This window comes from Pinus tabuliformis, chromosome 3_2 (assembly GCF_031772625.1).
Source record: "Pinus tabuliformis cultivar Carrire ecotype Pingquan chromosome 3_2, CPIR1, whole genome shotgun sequence".
Taxonomy (NCBI): domain Eukaryota; kingdom Viridiplantae; phylum Streptophyta; class Pinopsida; order Pinales; family Pinaceae; genus Pinus; species Pinus tabuliformis.
In genome coordinates this window covers 1,265,818,662-1,265,839,628 of record NC_142302.1, presented here as the reverse complement: position 1 = coordinate 1,265,839,628, position 20,967 = coordinate 1,265,818,662, and the positions used below count along the sequence as shown (strand labels likewise).

The 20,967-nt window shown below is 39.4% G+C and overlaps 2 pseudogenes; both read left to right on the top strand.

The window, feature by feature from the left end:
- Nucleotides 1-3,587: 3,587 nt before the first annotated feature.
- LOC149185348 (plasma membrane ATPase 1-like) lies at nt 3,588-5,879 on the top strand (annotated as a pseudogene).
- A 2,433-nt stretch (nt 5,880-8,312) lies between these two features.
- LOC149185347 (ABC transporter B family member 1-like) lies at nt 8,313-19,345 on the top strand (annotated as a pseudogene).
- Nucleotides 19,346-20,967: the final 1,622 nt, after the last annotated feature.

Genomic DNA, 20,967 nt, shown 5'->3' with positions numbered 1-20,967 from the left:
AGCGCGCTACGAAACTGCTGTAGATGACTGTTTATGTGAAAAATTTGAGATTGATGCTGAGGTCAGCAAATCTTAAAGGGATGACTCGAGGCTAGCATGGAGATTATATAAATCCATTCAGATGTTTAAAAGGTGACAGGTGTGAGTATTTAAGGAAAAGGTGAAATTTTTGTCTTTTGTTAAAGTCTTCCTAAAATCACTTTATATCCGAATTATTAGGGTTCTGGTAGGGTTACCGAGATTTTGAGTGGTACACCTGTTCAGTTTATAAGGTGGCCAGATCATAAGGTTTCTTGCATCATGCGTGATTATTAGAGGATTAAATGGCTTGAAGCATAATCTTTTAATGCATGAAGACTAATGGGAGGCAGAGACCGTGAACATAGGGCACAGATTCTTATCAGTTGATGAGTCATCCACATATCAGGCATCCGAAGCTGCTCATTCAGTGAATGTTCTTCCAGCATGGCTTGGCTATTATTGAAGTGATACAGGTGTCAAATTTCAAGAAAGCACCAATGCACACGAGGAGATAGACTTGGAGTTTCAATGGGAATGGAACTCTCTGTTTTCACAGCGCAATACCTTTGTAATTAATTAGTTTGTTTAGATATGGATAAGATAATTAATGATAGGATTTCGAGCTCCCTTCATGCTTGTTGAGGAGTCTCAGGTAGTAGTATTTTGGTTTTCCTATATATAGAAATGACTCTGATGTAAAAAAGGTTGGACATTTTATACAAAAACAGAGTTATTTGGGCCAATGTAAGACTTGTTACAGTAATAGTAAAACAGTGGTTATTTCTTCTCAAGATTCTCAATGGATTATTTTGTTCAAATATGATGGTGGTGTTTTATCTTATATGTTCTTGTACAGCCTTGTTATAACATAATCACTCAGAATTCATTTCTAATGCTCTGACTTCCTGTATGTTTGGCAAGCTGTGGTTTGTGTGAAATATGTTTGAACATCTAATGCAAAGAGCCTTGACTTCCATGAAATGACTGTGCTTTTGTTTATTAAATGTGTAAGACTCCATAGCCCAATGAAGACCAATTTGATATGTGTTCAACCAGCTGTTGTTTTCATGAATGAGTGAAGAGTTAGCCATCTTTTGTTGTGATTGATTTCTATTAAAAGTCTGTGAGAGAGCCCTCTCTGACTAGGAAGGCTAATTCCTAGTCTAAAGTCTGGTTGAAAGAGTTACATAAAATCTTACTTGGTTGCGGCCCTTAGTAGTGATTTTGTGATAACAGTATTGTTTCTGTTTCTATCTTGTATTTCAAATGGAAGGCATTCTGCAACATGCTTGAAGCTCGACAATCAGACATTGTCTTGCCACCTTTTGTATTTATATTTTTGCTCCATCTTAAAAAGTACCGTGTTTGGTTTAAATTATATCGTTGAATACAGCAAATGCAACATCAGATGAGCAATAATTTTGTATCTACGGCTGCTGAATGCGAACACCAAAGGTTCCATAGATTGATTAAACATGGTGCTTATTATCCAGTGAAGTTAAATGACAAATTGTATATTGAATCGGTTACTCATTTCTGTTTCTTCCTATGTTATGCCTGAAAGCTATGAAGTTCTGGAGGTGGCATCTCTTATTTGTTTTTTTTCCCAATTTTCCCTAGTTTCAGATACATACACTGAAATGCTACATTGAAAAAAAGAACTTCCATGGGCTTAACTGCCAGATTCCACCAAACTATTTAGCACTTTCAACCTAGCCTCCTCTCTCTTTGCTACTCTGCTATACACGTTGGGTTGGATTATAGGGAATTGGAACCCTGGTGAACAGTTGTAATGGTACGTTCATCTCACTACAAAATCGAAATGCATAGATGTCCCAAGTATCAATAGCTGATTTAGTAGCTAAATATATCAAAGTATCAATAGCTTAATATCTGCTTTAATAGCTAAACCTAAATAATCCATACCCAGGATAGATCTATTAAGTATTAATAATTTATTTTCCCTGTATAGATCTATTGATTATTAATAATTTATTTAATTTGTTGTACTATGGCACTTTCCTCTATTAAATTAAGTACTGCAAACTACTTAGAAGCAATATGTTACCATACTAGGTAAACGTTATTAATAGCACCAAACTATATGGACTTTAAAATGAATTTATGTTGTTTGAAGATGGAATTATGGCATAGTGCTATACAAAATCTACTGATAACTAGCTATGATAAAAGAGCTTTGCTAATCAGCGGACAACTCCGTACATTGCCCTCAAGGCACCACAGAGGTTTGTATTGCATTTGGTATTATTTTATTTTACCTATGTTTCTGTTTATTGTTAACTGTACAATTTGCTTAAATTTTTTACATGTTATTAAATAGATGTGATCCAAAGTCAAACGTAGAGTTATATTTTCGAAGCGAATGCTATAGGGTGACTGCTTTGGGTAAAATCTGCTAGCACTACCAGGAAAGAATTTATCCCAGACACCATCTGAATATGCCATAGATCTGAAGAGTGTTGACATGGTTTCCAATTTACAATCTGAAGAGTGCTCACATGGTTTCCAATCTACAAAGCGCAAAGGAGAGAATGGCCGATATACATTTCTGGTAACTTCCACAGAATTTGCAAACGTCCAACTGAGTAGTGATGTAGAGAATGACTGATATACATTTCTCTGGTTAACTTCAACAGATTTCTCAAATTCCTCTCATGCTGGTGCCCTACCGGCATTAACTATGTTTGCACTAAATCTGGAGTGATCTGCGTAACTGCATCAAGTACAACGACTTGTGAAAGGGGATGGGATCCATGTCCATAGACGGATAACTCTGATTTTCATTAATTCCAATTTCGATATAAAAACACCAAAGGGTGAAATGTATCACTCAGGTCAAATCTCTATTTCTAAATTAATTCGAATTTCGAATTCAAAAAACGAGAAGTTCCTGGCTTCGCTCGGTTGGCTCAAATCCCCATTTTTAGAGATTAACGTTCAAATGCATGGCCCATATTTTCTTTGTTTTTGAAAACTCTTGGCTATTTACACCACAAATATCATGTTGTTACTTTTATATGTTCTATTTTTTTTTTCTATGGTGTTTTCTTCTCTGCAAGGGATTTTCCTAGTCGGACCTACAATGTGTACATTCAGTTTATCAAACATGTCTGTCTGCCTGTCTTGACTCTTCAACATGCTTGCATAATATACCCCCATTGATCAATCCATGAACTAAACACATATCTTTAAACTGTGGCCATTCCTTCTGATAATTGTATTTTTTTGGCAAATTGGTCATGGTTTTTTTCATCATTAATAATATTTGCTAGTACTGTTGCTAATTTTGTGTTTTCTGTGTTCGTTTGATAGTAAATAGTAGTGTGGCATTTGGTCTCTCCCATTGGATATTGTTCCCCTCTATTGTATTTTTAGTAGTTCATAGTATTACTTCATCCTTATGGTTCCTGTGCATATTATCAGAAAAGAAGATGGCTTCTTGTTCTACCGTGTCACAATATTTCTCTCTTGTAGCCAGTATCAGTCAGGGCATACCCTATCCACTCTTTTTAGTTGAGGCTTTAATCATGTAAATTGTATCTTTGCATGGAAAACCTCCTGACTGGCAAGATTTTGGTGGTATTCTAACATTGCTTGTTATAAACTCTACCATAAGTTTCATAGAGGAAAACAATGCTGACAATGCTGCTGCAACACTGATGACTCGGCTGGCTCCAAAGAGCAAGGTCTGTTCACTATCTTTTGTATGAGTGGCAGCCCCCATATTTTCAGTTTTCTATCCTTGGTTTTGCGGGGAAGCATGCAATTGGATGTTCAGAATCCTCTTAAGATCATGGGTGCTGCAGTTTTAAATTCCTTGGTCAATGACTTAAGACTTTGAACTTAACAAGTTCTCAGAGATGCACAATGGAATGAAGAAGATGCAGCATTGCTTGTTCCTAGTGACATAATCAGCATCAAACTTAGAGATATTGTTCCTGCGCATGCACGTCTTCTTGAAGGAGATCCTTTAAAGATTGATCAGGTCTTAATCCAATCCTTTTCTTTACTTCTTATTTCTGATTACAAGTGCTGGAATTTTCGATATGCTTTTATATGATTTCTGGGATTAACTTCGACTGTTTTGGTACTTTTCCTGAGCCACGTTTTATGACAATATTTTTGAATGTGTGTAGTCTGCCCTCAGTTGTCAGTCATTACCAGTAACAAAGGGTCCTGGCAATGGGGTTTATTCTGCCTCTACTTGCAAACAGGGTGAACTTGAATGTGTTGTCATTGCTACTGGGGTCCATACCTTTTTTGTTTAACCAGCACATATTGTCAACAGTACAAACCAAGTTGGCCACTTCCAAAAGGTTGGTATTTATTCTGGACTTTTGATTCTTCTTTTGTCCTTTCTCTTATTTCATAAATACATAATTTTTGGTGATACTGCAGTTGTACCAAATTGGCTAGCTAGGGTCCGTGGTAATATTGGATGATTCAGTACTGCTAGTTTCCTTCAAACAAGTATCAATTACTAATTGTTGTCATGAATAGGTTTTCACGAAAGGATATGAAAAGGATGTTGTTGTCCTGATGGCTGCAAGAGCATCCAGAACAGAGAATCAAGATGCCATTGATGCAGCAATTGTTGGGATGCTTATGGATCCTAAGGAGGCAAGTATTTTTTTTATGTCATCATATTAAATTTCAGTTGATAAGCAGGCCTATGCTTATTTTACTGATTTGTATCTTTTGTTGTGGCTTTTAACATCCATGCATCTAAAAGGCGTGGGCAGCCATTCAAGAGGTCCATTTTCTTCCTTTTAATCCAACTGACAAGAGGACAGCTCTCACTTATATTGACAATGAAGGGAAAATGCATCAAGTTAGTAAACGTGCTCCAGAGCAGGTATTGTTCTTTGGAAGTTTGACCTTCTTCATTAGACTTGGTAATGGGCTGTATTGTTTAGAAAGTGCTTCAAAACTTATTTGTACACATTCTATTAAAACTGAAATGACCAAATACCTTTTGCTAGATTCTTAACCTCGCACATAATAAGCCACAAATTGACCGGCGAGTTCATACATTTATTGACAACTTTGTTGAATGAGGACTTCGCTCTCTTGCAGTTGCATATCAGGTTAATAATATGGCTTCTTTTTCTTTATCCGTGAGCTAAATCTTCCCAGTAAGTTCTTCTTGTTGATTATGTATATCTTTATAGCTATCTCAAAATCTTTGCAACAAGTTCCAAAGGGCAGGAAGGAGAGTCCAGGAGGGCCCTCGGATTTTGTTGGATTGATGCCCCACGCCATGACAATGCTAAAACAATCACAGGGGCTCTTAATCTTGGTGTAAATTTCAAAATGATCACAGGTATGGTGAGGTTATGCTGTCATCAGTTTCACTACTGTTTTTGTAATGCAACGAGCCAACATTTAACTATTTACTTGCAAATGTTCATCAGGAGATCAATTGGCTATTGCCAAGGAGACAGCTTGCCGACTGGACATGGGTACAAACATGTATCCATCATCCTCTTTACTAGGTCAGGACAAAGATGAATCAATTGCAGCTTCGCCAGTTGATGAACTGATAGAGAAGGCTGATGGTTTTGCTAGTGTTTTCCCTGGTGAGCAACAATTATCTTTTACTTCTGTGTTTTTTCAGATACTTTTATTTTTTCATTTCCTTAATTAGTGTTTGATTCCATATCCTTCCTGATTTTGACTGGTCATTGCAGAGCATAAGTACGAGATTGTTAAACGATTGCAGGCTAAAAAAGGCAGACATAGGAATTGTTGTTGCTGATGCAACTCATGCAACAAGAAGTGCTTCTGACATAGTCCAGTCAACAAACTGGCCCCATAGCTATTTTTTTACTATGTAATATTTTCATCCACTATAAAATGATTTACGGCTGAGAGTACCTTCTCGCCTTCAGCGACTTATATGAATCACTAGTTTTAAGGTTTAAACATCGATTTATATGAATTATTGGTTTTGAGATTTAAAGATATTTTTCAGTCTAGGCAATTAATTTTTCAGTCAACATTGAACAGAATGTTTATTTGTGGTTGAGAATTATTGAAAGGGATCACTTTGTATCTCCAAACCTTGTTCCTAAATGATTTTCTGCATTTCTATTTAGCATCTTCATTCAAATAAATCTTCTTTAAGTTCATAATCGTTCTTTTCATACCTGGACAGATGGATGCAAATGGTCGCTGCTCTGCAGCATGTAGGCCAGTCAACAAACTGGCCCCATAGCTATTTTGTTACTATGTAATATTTGCATCCACTGTGAAATGATTTACAGCTGAGAGTACCTGCCTGCCTTCAGCGGCTTATATGAATTACTTATTTGTGGTTCACTCCATTTATTCCTTGACCTCTGCCTCCCATCCTTTCCAGACTTGGAACAATTTCCGCCAGGCCAACTTTTCCAAGTTTTGCACTTCCCTGCAGGCCTGGCAGGGACTACCGCCACGGCAGTGGCTCCTTGTTATTTTTAACGAATGAATTGGCAGGTGGGTCAGTATTATACTTAAGTCAAATCCAGCAATTACTAGTATACTATACCTCTGGTAAACATCAAATTCTGCCTTTAACAACAGTGAGTTGCGAGTAGGGTGAACCTCTTGGCAGTGGCGGCGCTGCATTTATTTAATATTATTATTAAATTAATTTGACTAATTAAATTGACTTAAATGATTATAATGTTTACAATTTCCAATTAAAATTTAACAATTTATAAAATAAAATAAAAAATACATATATACGAATTTTACTAAATTGATAATTTAGGTATATATATATATATATATATATATATATATATTATTAAATTTATTGTTTACAATATTAAAATTTATATTTTATAGACACTTTGCATATATAAATTTTGTGAGATCAACTATGTACTAAATTAGTACAACCACATTAAAAATATTAATGTGGTTGATATAGCTGAATGTTTCATTTGTATCTATCGTCGACAAATATATAACAAAAAAAAAATATTGCAACAAAATATTATTATTAACTTTGATTTTACTTAACCCTTAAAAATCTCAGGCCTTGATAAAAAACAAAAGTATTGAAGAGTTTCTATTCTTTACAACCAAGATATAAGGCATTTTTTCTAAAATTATGTATGCTTTGAAAATCCCTAGGAAATTGGTGGGCGTGGCAGGAATCTTTAGGACATCAATGTTTTAAAATTTATTAAAAGTCAAGATAACCTAACAAACTCTGTAACACACTACAACCGTTAATAAGCATTCAGACGAATCATATGCTGAGCATATTCCTTTGAGAATCAATCTAGACCCTCAACTAAAAAATAAATCAACAAATCCTCATCCAAGTTAAGCTAAAATAGGAGTTTAATTATGATTATATTTCAATAGAAAAATGATTCATTCATTTATCCAATATTATTATTAATGGTTGCAATAAGTCAACCCTCACTGGGGCTGGATGTTCCCCATATGAAATCCATTATGCGCTGCAAAGATTCCAGTACACTCTTCTTAGATTGGAAGATGGACTCACATATTTGGGCTACAAGCTAAAGCCACAGGGGTATAAAATAGGAGATTGGACTTGGCTTATTTCCAAGATGGAGAAAAGACTTAATATCTGGTACTACAAATACCTTTCCAGGGCAGGCAAACTCATTCTCATCAAACTTGTCCTGAAGGCCACCCTAGTTGATTGGATGTCTCTGGCATGGATCCCTAGGGGTATGCTCTCTAGAATCCAGGCCTTATGTTGTAGATTCCTTTGGAAGGGACATCAGACAGGTAGAATTTTTGCACGGGTCAAGTGGGAGGCCCTAAATTTGCCCAAGAAATGGGGAGGATGGGGCATCAAGAAATTAGAGCACTTCTCCACTGCTCTGGCAGCGAAACTTGGGTGGCAGCTTGTTACATCAAACAGTCTATGGACAAGGGTGGCCGTTTCAAAATACATTGCCCCCTCAAACCTGATGGATTGGCTAAGCCAACCACAAAGACTCCACTCAGGGGTATCAATTATATGGAAGGTTGTAATAAAATCTCTGGACATCATCAGAGCTTGCATCACATGGAAAATACAGTTTGGAATGAATGTGAGGATTGTTTTGGATCCATGGATTGCATGCGGGAATGCTCATAGACTGCCAGACGAACTCAGATCCTTTCTCAGAGACATCAATATTACCCATATCGTCCACATAGTGGACTCTGAACACTCCACTCTATTTCAGCAAGCCTGGAAATCGGCTTGGAGAATTAACATTCCCTAACAATGGACACAGCAGTGGAATGCATTCATCATGGCTCTCACTGAGGCTCACATCCAGATTGGCAAAGGAGAAGATGAAGTCATATGGGCACTTTCAAAAGCCGGAAAATATACCCCTAAGGACGGATACCTTGTGTTAGTCGAAGAACGCCGTCCAGAAGCCTTAGAGTCATGGTGGAAGCATTTGTGGAAGCTTAAGGCCCCCCCGAGGAGCAGACTACTCATGTGGACCATACTGAAAAAAAAAAATCCCCATTGGGGACAACCTTCTCAAGCGAGCCCATCACGACCCTTTCTAGTGCCACCTATGCAAATGTAACAATGAATCCACCTTACACCTATTTATTGAATGCCAGGGCACTCAAGACCTTTGGCAATCGATATCAGTCGTGATTCCATCCCCAATTAGGTGGCAAGGTGCGACTGTGAAGGAGACCTGGACAACTTGGTGGTTAAGAGATGTGCCAAAAAAGCTCTGGAATCTCCCTTTACTCATTTGCTAGGGACTTTGGATCGCCCACAATAAAATCATCTTCCTGAATTCCACTCCGCATTGGCCTTCCATTGCATCCCATATCATTTCCGACTACTCCATCATCCCTGATGACGAGGAGACGACACGACCTCAAACCATCGTACCCAAAACCATAAACCATACAAAGCCTTGGGCTTATTTCGACGGTTCTGCTTAGGAGGAAAGATGCGAGGGAGGGGCCACACTTCACCTCACTGCTTCTTATTCCTACCACATACAGATGGGACTAGGAGGGGATACGAATAATTTTGCAGAACTGTCCTCTGCAAAATTCCTTATACAATATGCACTGGAAATCCAATGTCGAGACCTCCAACTCTTTGGGGACTCAAAAGTTGTCTATGAATGGTTAAACAAAAAAACTAGATGGTATGCATACACATTGACACATATTCTAGATGAGGCTCATCGTCTTATTACTTCTTTTGACACATTTACATGTCATCACATCTACAGGGAACAGAATACAGATGCTGACAGATTATCCAAAGAAGCTGCGCACAGGCCATCCGACACTTGGATGATCCAAGAACACAGAGAGGGGACTTTTTACCAGTACTACCATCGGCCTTTCATGGACATAGATGTTTAGCAAGCTCACAGGGAGCTTAGATCATGTTACTATTTTTTGTTTTAAATTACCATTTGTAAATATTCATATGTTCTCATTTACAGCAAGACCTATGGACACTTTACATGGCTATATTTATTCATTTTTTATAAAACAATATGATGAATACATCTTAAAATGATGCCTCCCTGCCAGGGCAAAAGGCATCAATATTAGATCTTTTTCTGGAACCTATGCTTTTGCATATACAATATGTAATTTTATCATCTAATGAAAATTACGTTTTTTCCAAAGGGAAGAAAAAAATATTATTATTAAAAATATATTAAATTAATTAAAAAAAGAAGTCAACCGCTCCTCATCCACCTTAAGTTGAAATAAGAGTTTAATTAAGATTGTTTTTCAATAAAACAACGATTCATTCATTTATCCAATATTATTATTAAAATTGTATTAAATTAAATTTAAAAAAGAAGTCAACCGATCCTCATCCACCATAAGTTGAAATAAGGGTTTAATTAAGATTATATTTAGGTCGATAGGCCTTCCTATGCATCAACTTTTTCGTCAACACTTTTACCTTGCTCTGTTCGATCAAGTGAGACACTTTCAACTGTTGATCTGAACCAGAAAAGAAAACAACGGAAAATCAAGAAAGCACGGAAAACTTTTACTCTCCACTTGACATCTTGTGCCGAGCTTCCGGGTGAGTTCGTGGAGTTTATGGCACCCTAAGTGAAGATATTTTCATGTCGAGGAACGTCAGCAGTCTTTCCAAATTCCTACATTGGTAATGTTTTCGAAGCAAAAATCTAGTGGCCTTATCTCCGCGTATCCGGTGGAAGAAAGGGGAGAGGCAGTTGACCAGGCTCCGGATCAAGTATTTGGAGGCCACTCTGAATCAAGATGTGGAATACTTCGACATTGATGCACGGACGGGCGACATCATCAATACTATCGGTAGCGACATTGTGGCTGTTCAGGGTGCTACTAGTGAGAAGGTCAGTTAATCTTTTTCTATGTTCTCAACGATTTCAATTTCTGTCAATGGAGACAGCCAAAATGAACTGGTGTGTCTTACTAATGGTTAATTGATTACTTAGTGTATGTTTGTTTGTTTGACCTTTTCCTTTTATCACTACAGTCTACGACTGGTCTTGAAGAACTCATGAACACCCTTCCATTCCCTTGCTACTCCTCTCTTTGGGGCCTTTTGAAATTGCTTATAAATCTCCTCTTGAGATTAGATTCTGGAAATTTCATTAACTTTGATGTAATTTGGTTCGCAGCTAGGCAATTTCATCCATTACATGGCGACATTTGTGGCTGGATTTGTGGTGGGGTTCATCACAGTGTGGGAGTTGGCTCTACTGACTCTTACAGTGGTGCCATTGATAGCCTTGTTTGGAGCCGTTCATACCATAACGATAACCAAGCTTTCCTCCAAGAGTCAGGATGCATATGCATAGGCTGGTAACATTGCAGAACAGGTGCTGAATTGTTTGATATAATCAGCTCCCTTTTCTAGTGAGGAATTGAATTGTTTTTAATGGGGCTAAATTTAATTCAATTCAACTTGTAGGCCTTGGCACAAATTCGCACTGTTTTCTCATTTGTAGGCGAGGATAAAGCGCTGAAAGCGTATTCTGCGTCTTTGAGTGTGGCTCAGAAGATTGGATATAAGAGTGGTCTGGTAAAACGATTTTGTCTAGGATCAACTTATTGTGTGATATTTGTTGTTATGCTCTGCTTCTGTGGTATGGAGGATGGCTTGTGACGCACCATGATACAAATGGAGGATTGGCCATATCTACTATGTTTTCAATCATGATCGGTGGATTGTATGTAGTATACCAAATTGCCTGTTTTCTCCTATTTCTCCACAATTTGATTTGTAGGAAGTGATTTTACAATTTGAATCTGTTGTTGTAGAGCACTGGGGCAAGCAACTCCCAGCATGACAACATTTGCAAAGGCAAAATCTGCTGCTGTGAATATATTTCGAACTATTGATCACAAGCCCAAGATTGATCGAAACTACTCTGTTGGAATTACTCTGCCCACAGTAACAGGCCATGTACAGCTGCGAAACGTGAGTTTTGCATATCCCTCTAGACCAGAGATAACCGTTCTCAGTTGTTTCTCATTGAACATTCCCGCAGGAAAAACTGTCGCTATGGTTGGTCGAAGTGGGTCGGGAAAGAGTATTGTAGTTGCTCTGATCGAGTGCTTCTATGACCCCATTGAAGGTATCCAATACATGATTTTACATGGCATTTTCATACCCTGAACTCCGGTTTTTAGTTTAATGAATTGCTTCTCAAAAGTACTGTGTTTTTAATTTCTGTGAATGAAGGTCAAGTGCTACTTGATGGGTTTAACATCAAAACTCTGCAGTTGAAATGGCTTAGACCGCAGATAGGGCTTGTGAGTCAGGAACCGGCATTGTTTGCAACAAGCATCAAGGAAAACATGCTATTGGGAAGAAAGGATGCAACCCAGGTGGAAATGGAGGAAGCAGCCATAGTTGCAAATGCACACTCTTTTATCACAAAGCTTCCCGAAGGATATGACACTCAGGTATGTGCTGCTAGCTGTAATAACTGAAAATTCCTTGTTGCAGAGATGATTGATTAGTTGTCAGTTGATTGTTTGTTGCAGAGATGGTTGATTAGTTGTTTGGTGATTATGCTTGTTTCCTTGCTCAGTCTTCCAGTCACTCTTTATGACTTGTGTGTGTGAATAACAACAGTTTGATATGTTTACCTTGTCATCCTGGAATACCTTCTCCCACTATCAAGTCTCCTTCCCTTCCCTTTCTAACCCAAATCCCCAGGAGTTGAACTATATATCTATGGTTTATAGCACTTTTCTTCCATCTCACTATATATCTATGGTTTATATGTCAAAGTTGATAGTAGCCATGGTTATGATTTGTACTAAGTTGGGTCTGCAACACCAGGTTGGTGAACGATGTGGACAACTATCAGGCGGACAAAAGCAACGCATTGCAATAGCCAGAGTGATGTTGAAGAACCTAGCCATACTACTTTTGGATGAAGCAACCAGTGCTCTGGACTCTTAATCAGAAAAACTTGTTCAGGAAGCCCTTGACAGGTTCATGATAGGAAGAACAACAGTGGTTGTGGCACATCGTCTCTCAACCATTAGGAAGGCTGATCTGGTGGCAGTTGTTCAGCAGGGGAGCATTTTGGAGATGGGGACTCACGATGACCTTATCTCAAAAGGGGATGATGGGGCTTATTCAACATTAATCAGACTCCAAGAAACTGCCCATGAGCTTGGTAACAATGCAAGAAAGAGCAGTGCCAGGTAAAGGTTTTATCCCACTATATTAATTCAATGATGGCACATTGTGGTTAACCTATGCAATAGTTTTCCCACTGAAAGTCTATAGAATTGGAATTGTTTTGTTTCTCCCACAAATCCTCTCGCCTTCTTTATAAAATTGTAATTTTTTTGCAGTCCCATAAATCCTTCGGGTCTTCTCTGTAAAACTGTAATTATAATGCTTATCCTCAGCTTCTTCTTCATAAAATTATACTAGTTTTGTTCGTCCTTAGATTAGCAGTTTGTGAAATTATAATTGTTTTGTTTGTCTATAGATCCTCAGGGTCTTCTTTGGAAAATTATCTAGCAGCTGCCAAGTTTTTTTGGTTTTATTACAGTGAAAGATTTTCCACCAAACTATTTGGATGCCTTCTCATAAAATCCTTCCTATTTTTTCTTCAAATTATAATGGTTTTGTTCGGTCAAGAGATAAATATTTTTTCTTAAATTGTAGTTGTTTTGCTCCTCCCATTAACCCTTATAGTGTTTATTGGTACTTTAGATTTTACTCTGTAGAAGTTTATGGACTTTTACATTTTGTCACATTCTGAATGACCCACTCATTCATCACCAAGATAGAAAGGAAACTTGTTTTGTACCTTCCATAAATTCTCAGTATTTATCAGTTTGAATGATCCCGGGAAGAAAGGGGAAATAGAATGAACATAGATTTGTATTCTCGTTTTGATTTTTTGTTTGTTTGCCCATTTCCAGGCCCTCCAGCGCAAGGAATTCTGTGAGCTCGCCCATAATTGGAAGAAATTCTTCTTATGGCTGATCTCCCTATTCCAAAAGGCTTTCAGACTTCTCAACTTCCGATTTCAGCACATCTGTCGATGTCAACTCAGCACACAAAACAGAGAAAGTACCCTTCATAGAGCAGGCAGGGTCATTCTGGAGACTAGTCAAGATGAATGCCCCAGAATGGGCCTATGCCCTACTAGGATCCGTAGGGTCCATGGTCTGCGGTTCCAATAGCGCACTCTTCGCTTACATCCTGAGGGCCATTCTGAGCATCTGTTACAACCCTGATCCGCTATACATAAAAAATGAAATCAAGAAATATTGCTTCGTTCTGATAGAGATATCGTTCAGCGCCCTCGTTTTCAATACGATGCAACATTCCTTTTAGGAAATCATTGGCAAGAATCTGACCAAGCGTGTAATGTCCTCGTGCGTGCAGCGCGATTGGGCGCCGGGCGAGCCGGACGCGCGCGCGGGTGTGAGGTGAGTTAGAGCGCACAATGGTTGTGCGACGAAGCTGCAACAAGCATGCGACAAAACTTACAACAAAAACATGCGATAATGAATATGCGATGGGAGTTTATACCCAAAGGAGCATGGAGTGTTTAGCTTGAGGCCGACTTGCGATGGCGGGCAGGCCGACTTAAAAGTTAGGCGTTGAACGTTGGATAAGGGGGTGTAAACGAAGGTTGGGTGGTCGGCTGGGCAAGCCTCGCCCACATGTTGCAAAGGATATATATGCGATGTGTTGAAGAGCATTTGACATCGAACAATCACTTGACAACTTCGCATAAGAAGGGAGTGCGCAGAAGGCAAGAAGTGAAGGTGCACATCTCATGCGTCGTTCTTGGGTGAGCGCACGGTGAAGGAAGGTTGCACTTGGTGTTGGGCGAAGGTGCGGGTGAAGGTGCGCCTGATGGTTGAGCAAGGCGTGCACGGTGAATGTGTGGCGCCCGTTTTGTGCGACGACATGGCGTGGGTGTCTTGGTGACTCGGGTGAGCGCCCGCCCACCGTGCATGTGTGCACGAAGGTGAGACGAAGGTTGGAACCGGAGGTCGTAGAGTTGGCAGGCAGTACTACATGCTGTTCACACGATTTGGGCATTTGTCAAGGTTGGCAAGTGGGACTGCACGTGGGCAGGTGTACACGGTTTGGGCGTTTGCGACCAAATGAAGAGCGAACCGATGAAGACATGCGACGAGGTGAACAACAGGTTGGTGAGTCGTGCAGCGACCGTGCGGAGTGCCGACGATCTGGGCAACCGAGTTTGCTGAAGTTGTGAAAATTGATTGAGTGTAAATTTGGGGTTTCCCAAGATTTAGCTTGTACATTGTAAAAGTGATGATTATATAATATATAGATTCGGGCAGACTCATATTGCAGGGAGTTGCCCCTCCCTTTATACTGTGCAATTGTGTTCTTGTTATAATTGTTGTTGATAATGAATGAGTATGGGTGTTCATTGGTATAAAGGATAAACATAATAATACTTGGTTGCGAAACACAAACTAAGTAGGAGAAAGTGAATTAGGCGTTGTCCACGAACATAAGTATTGGTGAAAAGAAAGTGTTCGGTGGTGTCGCACCTTGCTATAAGCAGTTGAAAGACTACCGTAGGTATAGGGGCGTGACAATTGGTATCAGAGCAGGGTTGCTTGTGACGAAGTGCAGGTGTGGGTACACTTGGAAACTTGACAGTTGATGACAGTGGAAGTAGGTACTTGCAGGTGAAGGAAGCTAGTTTCACATATAAGTGGAACAAGGGCTGGTTCATGGTTGCAGGGAACTTGGTGAAGCTGGTGAATGGTGAAACAGGTTTAGTAGAGGTGAAGCTTAGTGCTTGGACCAAGCTGAACGACAAGGCATGGCAAGTTTGGAAGAATGCGAAGGGAAGCTCTTGCTTACCTTATACAGGTTGAAGAGGTTGAAAGAAGAGAATCCCCGGATTCGAGATAAGCTTGAAGTCTTGGAAAAGAATGTTGAAGACAAACTTCTTCAACTTGGTTGGAAAATGGAGCAAGGTGAAGTTGCAGATTGTGATATCAAGGAAGAGGAAGTGATGATAGTTGAAGATGTTGCAGATGTGACAACGATGGAGGATGAACTTGAGATTGATCAAGTTGGACCAAGATCGTGCAATTTGCAGACATGGATGGATGAGGATACTCATTTGGAGGAACCTCATGATGATGATGAAGAGCAAGGATTGTTGATTGTTGCAGGACTTGTTGGGGTTGTTTGTGGCCTTATGATGAAAGGTGCAAAGGCCCGTGACAAGGGAGGAACATGATGATCGATTTGGAGGAGTGGGTCATGTTTTAGCCACTTTGGCTAAGTGCCCAACATGGCTCATGGACAGATTGGAGGGCACACTCTTGGGTATGATGATGCTTGGGTGGACTTCTCATGGCCGAGACCAAGAGCAAGTCCTGGTGGAACCTTCAGTGGGGAGCTATGATGGAAGGGACTCGTGATGATGATGATATGGTTGGGTGACCGAGTTCACTAGACCAAAGATAGAAGACTTGGATGAGGATGATCAATTTTTGTGATGGGTCTACTTGATTGGACTACATGGACAACATAGTCATGGACATCAGGTTGGAGACATGGAGCATGGCAGTCTTATGCAGGAACATTATGTGGGAGCACTTGTAGAGGTGTCACTTATGGACATCCAATGAGGAGTGCCAAGGTAGGGATGTTGTGCAGATGGATTTGCTGATGTGACATGGAGACTTATTATGAGCCGATGGAGAGGTTGTGCACTTATGTACAACAAGGCCATGGACTTGGATGGAGTTGTGGGTAGACTATGGAGCATTCCTACTACATGGAGAGCTGAGGCATCTTGCAGAGACCTTTGGGCCGAGACTTGTATGCTTGCTGAGATGTTGGTTGGAGATGACTCATGGAGCTCATGATGACATGAGATTGTTGTGACTTCTAGAGGGACTTCATATATGGTGGACTTGGAGGATCTGATGCATTAAGGAGCTGAGGTCAGAGACTTTGATGTAGGATGGGGTGCATACTTTCAAGTACATGTATGGGAATGGCTTGAAAGAGTGACTTGATGTAGAGGATCGATATGAGACACTTTGGATTGATGGAGTTACGATGATGATGATGCCTTGGTGGCAACACTTGGGCATGAGTTGAGCCAAGACTCAACTACCTATTGACATGGGAGCTGATTGATCTATGATCATGGGCAACACATGGATAGATGAGACAAGTGTATACTTGTTGCTATGGTAGACTTTAGGGATGACACATTGTAGATATGATGGAGGTTGCCTCATGGACCTGGATGTGGCACACCGAGAGTTGGAGATTGATGAGATGATCTCTTCATATGGAGGAGATACACACATGGATGATGTTGGGATAGATGTGGCTGATTTCATGTAGCACATTGACACCAAACATCATGGACAGCATGTTGCAGATGAGATGAGGACTACTTCATGGACCTGAGCATGGCTTACACTTATGGAGATGGATTCTTGATCGAGTTGAGGATGTGGCAGGATGTTTTGAGAAACAACTGATGGTGGCATGAGGATGTGCATTCTCATGGTTTGAGCGTGACAGTTGGATTAGCTACCCAACTAGTTCAGACATGGGGGCTATAGCATGTGCAGAGATGTGTTAGCATTATGTTGGAGTATCATGGCAGCAGTTCACATGATGACACATGATGAGGTCGACACGAGATGTTGCAGTGGGCATGTAGCTTGGATGGAGGGACCAGCCTTCCATGATGGAGAGCAGCATGTGGAGATTGTGACAGAGTGATTGATGATCATGGGTTGAGATGATCTCTGATATATGACATACCGATGGGTGTATACCTTGGTATGGTGATCTTGGTGACAGATGGTTGCCGGGGCGAGACATGGTGGAGACGGTGGTTCTACATATGTTGCAGTGATGTTTGCAGTATGTGGAGGAGTTGACATCATGGATATTGATGATCTTGGTGGATGGCTACCAGGATGATATGTTGTCGAGGACGACAACGATTTCAGGTGGAGGAGGATGTAATGTCCTTGTGCGTGCAGCGCGATTGGGCGCCGGGCGAGCCGGACGCGCGCGCGAGCGTGAGGTGAGTTAGAGCGCACAACGGTTGTGCGACGAAGCTGCAACAAGTGTGCGACGAAACTTACAACAAAAACATGCGATAATGAATATGCGATGGGAGTTTATACCCAAAGGAGCGTGGAGCGTTTAGCTTGAGGCCGACTTGCGATGGCGGGCAGGCCGACTTAAAAGTTGGGCGCTGAACGTTGGATAAGGGGGTGTAAACGAAGGTTGGGCGGTCGGCTGGGCAAGCCCCGCCCACACGTTGCAAAGGATATATATGTGATGCGTTTGAAGAGCATTTGACATCGAACAATCACTTGACAACTTCGCATAAGAAGGGAGTGCGCAGTTCTAGTGCGTAGAAGGCAAGAAGTGAAGGCGCACATCTCATGCGCCGTTCTTGGGTGAGCGCATGGTGAAGGAAGGTTGCACTTGGTGTTGGGCGAAGGTGCGGGTGAAGGTGTGCCCAGTGGTTGGGCAAGGCGTGCACGGTGAACGTGTGGCGCCCGTTTTGTGTGACGACTTGGCGTGGGTGTCTTGGCGACTCGGGTGAGAGCCCGCCCACCGTGCATGTGTGCACGAAGGTGAGACGAAGGTTGGAATTGGAGGTTGTAGAGTTGGAGAGGCGGTACTACATGCTGTTCACACGATTTGGGCATTTGTCAAGGTTGGCAAGTGGGACTGTGTGTGGGCAGGTGTACATGGTTTGGGCGTTTGCGACCAAACGAAGAGCGAACTGGCGAAGACGTGCGACGAGGTGAACAACGGGTTGGTGAGTCGTGCAGCGACCGTGCGGAGGTGCCGACGAGCTGGGCAACCGAGTTTGCCGAAGTTGTGAAAATTGACTAAGTGTAAATTTGGGGTTTCCCAAGATTTAGCTTGTACATTGTAAAAGTGATGATTATATAATATATTGATTCGGGCAGACTCATATTGCAGGGAGTTGCCCCTCCCTTTATACTGTGCAATTGTGTTCTTGTTATAATTGCTATTGATAATGAATGAGTATGGGTGTTCATTGGTATAAAGGATAAACATAATAATACTTGGTTGCGAAACACAAACTAAGTAGGAGAAAGTGAATTAGGCGTAGTCCAAGAACATAAGTATTGGTGAAAAGAAAGTGTTCGGTGGTGCCGCACCTCGCTATAAGCAGTTGAAAGACTACCGCAGGTGTAGGGGCGTGACAAAGCAGGTCCTATAGACAATGCTTGAAGGTGAATAAAACGGTTTCTGTGAAAAAATTTCAGTATTGGTTTTTATGTTTTTTGAAGTATGAATCTGACTAATGATAACCCTAATCCTTCTGTCTGTCGGCGATTCTTCGCAATGAGGTCATTTGGTTTGATCGAGAAGAGAACAATAGCAGCCAAGTTGTCGCTCGTTTGGCTTCTAATGCCACGAATGTGAGATCTGCCATTGGCGACATGATTTCCATGATAGTACATAATTCTGCGTTAATGTTGGTCGCATGTACCATAGGGTTTGTGTTGCAGTGGAGACTCGCGTTAGTTCTTATTGCAGTTTTTCCAATCGTGGTTGCTGCCACGCTTTTGCAGGTAGAATGTCATATCTGATTTGATCATCTTCGTAGTTCGTGCAGTAAAAACTTTAAAGTAACTCCATCAATGAGGCGACGAGGGTTAAACGGAAATTAGGTTTGGTTAATGGAAGTTTAGACGATCTAATGTGAGATGAATTGGAAATGCTTAATTTCTGCAGGGGTTTTTTTCACAAGGCGAGGGCGAGGGAATGAGCGTAGATAAATTTTAGGAGATGTATGTTTGTTTGTTTGTTTTTTTGGATTGTAAATTTTAGTTGTGTAAATTGTATTTTTGAATATATAAATGAATAAAAAAATTTAGATTATTTATTATAAATTTTGGAAATTTGGTAGATTTTGGATATAAAGACAGAAACACGGTTAGAGAAGAAGCCTTAGGGATTAGAAAAAAAGACTTAAGAGTGATTGCCAAAAAAAATCAAAAACTAGAAAAACAAAATAAAATCATCAGATTTCCAAAATGTATAATAGATAAACTTGATTTAAAAAAAATCTTTATACACAACTTAATATTTAAATTTAAAAAAATCCCTATTAAATGTCAACCAAAATTGATAGAAAAGAAAAAAAATGCCAAGAAAAAGACAAAAACGACTACTGATTTTATGTTGCAGAGATAAATTGTAGGTTTATTTGTGTAGGATTTCAACCAATTAACATTTCATTGAGTATATATCTACAAATCAAGGATTTTGGGATCAAATCCCACAAAGCAATTCTATACCTGCTCTTCAAATTCCTTCAGGGTTTTGGAAGTAAAACCAATGAATTATCAATATAATTTTACAATAATAAAAAACAATTACAATGTCTTTCGCCAACTCTAATTGCTCATCCGTTAGGCTTGAATCAACATCTCTTTTTGAAAAATTCAACAATTCTAATTTATTAATCCTATCGACCTCTCTTTGTACCTTTTGGGATAATTGCTAGTTATATATAAAATAACAATTCATTCATTTATCCAATATTATTATTAAAATTGTATTAAATTAAATTGACTTTTATGATTATAATCTCCACAACTTCCTTTTTCAATTATTTTCATAAAATTGAATAATATGCAAAAAAAAAAAATACACATATATAAATTTTGACAAATTCACTGCTTACAATATTAACATCCACAACTTCCATTTTCAATTCCTTTCTTAAAATTTAACAATATACAAAACAAAATTAAAAATACATACATACAAATTTTACCAAATTCACTGTTTACAATATTAACATCCATATTTTATTGACAATTTGCAGAGCAACTATGTACTAAACTAGTTCAATCACATTAAAAATATTAATGTGGTTGATATAGCTCAAGGTTTCATTCGTATCTACCATTGATAAATATATAAAAGAAAAAATTATTGCAACAAAATTATTATTATTAACTATTGCAACAAAAATATTATTATTAACTTTGATTTTACTTAACCCTTAAAAATCATAGGTATTGATAAAAAACATAAGTGTTGAAGAGTTTCTATCATTTTCAACTAAGATATAAGGAAATTTTTCTAAAATTAGGTATGCTTTGAGAATCCTTAGGAAATTGGTGCGGAAGGAGCCTCTTGGCAGGAATCTTGCTCCCCGTATTTTTTTAATTTTATTAAAATTCAAGGCAACCTAACAAACTCTCTAACACATTACAACCGTTGATAAGCATTCATATGAAGCATATGTTGAGCATATTCCCTTGAGAATAAATCTAGGTCAAAAAAAAAGTCAACAAATCTTCATCCACCTTATATTGAAATAGGAAGCCTTCATCTAATTAAATTGACATCCATATTTGCTTTTTAAAGTGGGATAAAATTTTCTTAATTCTGTA